Below are 3,902 nucleotides of genomic sequence, written 5' to 3'. Positions count from 1 at the left end.
GGGACGGCCCCGACGGAGCACTGTGCTCGGTGCCGCCGCGGGGCACCCCCCTCACCGCGCCCGAGCAGCGGAACTGTTTTCCGTGTCCCGGGGGCTGCGAACCGAAGGTGGGGCTTCGGTCCCCCCTGGGATGGCCGGGGAACCGTGCTCCTCTCTGGCGCCTGTTGTGGAAGCGAGCGCTGGCTGTGCCCGGTGGCATCCCATGCGCTGCTACTTTACACGGAACCGTTTTCCGACATGTGGCACCCGAGATCGTGATTCCTCAAACCTGGGGCACTGCCTAACATGGCTTTTAGGACAGAGTGCCCTTATCCTAAGGGAAAACAAGGCAGAGCAGAGATGGCGTTTGTGTGCGAGTCTGAAAGGATCGGGGGACAGCCTCGTCCTTGCCTTAGTTCTAGCAGCTGGGTTTTATCCTGGGCTGTCGGAGCCCTGCTGGCCCCAGGTCTGAGACTCTAATACTTTGATTGGGGCACTGACACACTCCACATCCTGTGGTGGATCGCCAGGATCTCAGAGGAATCCCTCTCTGCAGCCACGCTGGCCATCGGGGAAATCATCTCACGGCTCTCCCCGGCGGCGAGGCGAAGGCTGTTTGCTTGAGTACACCTGAATGTATTTTCTGCCCGTGGGATTCTTCTCATCTTTACCTGTTTGACTGAGTCCTGAGCGCAGTGCAGTGTCCTGCAGTCCTGTGTGGAAGGATGGTTTGAGACGTTCATTCCTGGAGTGTTTTGAAGTCTTTTGGCAACTCCTCCAGCAGTTTACCCTGACCTAGTGCTTTAACTTAAGCTCTTCTCTGAATGTTAACCTTCTTTCCCCTTTCTTTGAGCTTTATCTTCTGAGGTATGTATGAAGAAAAAGAAAATCTTAGAATCACAAAATGGCTGGGGTTGTAAAGCACCTTTAAAGGCCATCTACTCCCACCCTCCTGCCATAAGTGGAACATCTTCAAGTAGATCAGGTTGCTCAAAGCCCATCCAGCCTGACCTTGACTGTTCCCAGTGATGGAGCAGTCGCCACATCTCTGGACGATCTCTGACAGTGTTTTACCACCCTTGCTGAACTTTGTTTTGCTCCCTTTGCTTTTCTTCCATTGGTGTGCACAAAATCTTCATAGAAATAAAAACTTCCCATCATGCTGCATAAAAGAGGAGGTCACTGCCTTCCAACAGATCCGCACTGTGTGTTTTCTGATTTAAATTCATCTTTCTTGAGCAGAGGTCACCAGACGTGTACACAGTCTTCAAGGCGAGGTCTTACCAAGGTCTTGGGCAGCTGTGCTACTGTTCCTCTGTCTCTTATGTCCTTATCCCCATCATGTCCTTATCCCCAGCATGCTGATATCATACCTGCCGGCTGTTACCTTCCTAGTCACCGGCAGAGCCAGTGTTTCTCCCACACTACTCTCTCTAAATTGATCCCCACATGGAAAACTACAAATGGCAGACTGGTGGTCTGTAGGCCAAGACTGACTGCACCATTCTTTGTGTCTAGAGGTGAGCTGATAGTATGTGTTAATAGCTAGCAACAAATTCCTATTTCCCCTTCTCTTCTTCATTTTTACTTCTAGTCTTGTAATCACATTTTTCTTTCTTGTCTGATCAGCCTGGCTTCCTCCTGTCACTTTTCCTCATTTTCTTTGAGGGAATGGATTGTGTTAACACAGTTGTTCCCAGTCTCCTCTGTTAGCAATAAGGAGTTATTGGCTGAGAGAATTGGCTTCGGATATAGTAAATCTCACACAGTGCAGAGAAAACTTTTCTTTTTCCCTGAACCACAGGAGTTACCTTTCAGGTAGTGAGAAAGCGATCAATTGAGATTTGTACAGCTCCAGAGGTGTTGTCTTTATCTGCATCCTGTTTGTCAGGTTTGGAAAAAAAAGTGGTAAGCACATAAATTTTCTGCTCTGTAGTTAGGTAATTACTAGTTTTCATATGGGAGTTATTTTCATAAAAAATGGTGACTCTTCTGTGTCTTAACAGACAGGCCTAAATTGTCATTTATTTAAAGCTTCATTATAGGTGCAAATCTTTCTCTGGCTTTTGGGCACAGATGATGCTAATTTAAAAGAGCAAGTTCTTCAGGAAATGTTATCAACCTTATTATTGAAAGAGCTCCTAAAACTACGCTAGAAATCAATTAATAAAGTGAAATTATTCAATATCTACTTCTTTTTTCTTGTTAGTTTGTGGTTTTTCTGGTGAGTTTTTAGTTTGTTTAGGTTTTATTTTGTTTTGTTTTACTGGAGTTTTTATTTGCTTGTTTGTTTTTTGTTTGTGGATGATTTATGATCAAATTGCAATCTTATTTTTTTGGTCATCAGTGCTACTCTGGGGATTATGGCTGTGAAGAATTCCTGCTCCAGATTCAATTTTGAGCAAGTCATAGCAAGTGGTCACAGTTAAAAACCTGAACTTTACAGACTGGTCAAACTCCCATGACAATGTAATACTTTTTATTCAAATGGCTCTACCTCTTGAAACTATATTGATTATTTATAACAATTATGAATTTGTCTTCTCTGACATTTGTGTTTATTTTTAGTCTTTGCTCAAATATTTCTGTGAGTAAAATTCTCTGCAGTGTCCCTGATATAACAAAGTACCTGAACACAGACTTTGTTTTTAAGAAGACTTTAAGTACTCCTTAAGTACTGCTCTGTGAGAGGCTGGAATATTTCCAGGAAGTGCCCTGAGAAAGGATATAAATGCCACCAAAGTTTATATATTTGGAAAGTTGTGTCATTAATTTTTCTGCTTTATTTTCATACATATTCATGTGAAAAAAAGCACAATCGTTTTAGTCTAATAAAGTACTTGGAGACTGCTATCAGTTGCACCCTACTTTTTAGAAGTACTGCTATCCCTCTTCCTGGTCTGAATAAAATACAGAATATAATTTTTGACAGATTTGTTGACTTTTTTTCATCTTCATGCTAAGGACTGGCTGCCTTCAACACTCCTCCCTCCTTTTCTCTTTCTGACGGTGGTTGCTGCCATAGGAATGCCCATTCTGCTCTTTTGCCGTGTTAGTTATTCAACTGAAACAAGACCAGGCAGACCCAGGCAAGTGGATGCACCCCCTCTGAGCTGGTTGTCACCCTCTGTAACCATGAGCAGAGCAGTGCTGGTGGCATTGGTTGCTGGGGAACTGTGGCCACAGAATTTATCCATCCTTGATCGGTGTCTGAGCATCACAGTTGGAGCTGGTGAAAGCCCTTCTGCAATGAAGAATGAGGCAGGGAAATGTGATTAAAATCACCACCCATATTTCTCTTGCTGCTCTTTCTGCTTGCTTGGCTCACTGTCATGTCTTTGAAGTAGAGTTGGTTTGTTTGCTTTCTGGGCTGCAGAACATTTGTCCTGTGTGTATCACAGTGACCTTCTACAAAGCTTGTTTCCTCTGAGCAACTGGGCTTGTTTGGAAATAGGTTATCACAGTTCTTCCGTCCAACTCTGTGTTGTTCTGCTCCCTTTGCTGAAAAAACCCCCAAGGCCTTGCATGATATTGCTTAAACTCATGTTCATCTGCCCCTTTTTTGGCTGCTCACATCTTCTAAAAGGCCCAAGTTACGAGCTGAGATGCAGAACACCTCACACTATCTCTTTAGCCTTGGAGTGGGTGAGAGATTTATTTTTGGGTCAGACTGGAAAGATTTCCCCTCCTCCCCGCCCTTTTCATAACCATAGTTAGAAAATGAGAGTTAGGGAAAAATAAATTGTTCAGGGAAAGTTAATTCTTTCATTTACTAGGAATAGACTATTTTGTTTCTATTTAGATGCTCCAATTTATCTAAATGCAGTTTCCAAGATTTCAAAACGCTATGTTTTTCAGTTGAATTGCCATTTGAAGGAAAAAAAATAGTCATCTGGATGTTCCTTGCTTTCTGTCCTCCACAC

Source organism: Corvus brachyrhynchos, unplaced genomic scaffold (assembly GCF_000691975.1).
Source record: "Corvus brachyrhynchos isolate BGI_N302 unplaced genomic scaffold, ASM69197v1 scaffold216, whole genome shotgun sequence".
In the NCBI taxonomy this organism is placed as follows: domain Eukaryota; kingdom Metazoa; phylum Chordata; class Aves; order Passeriformes; family Corvidae; genus Corvus; species Corvus brachyrhynchos.
The sequence above is the reverse complement of the archived record's forward strand: the minus strand, read 5'-3'. Positions refer to the sequence as shown.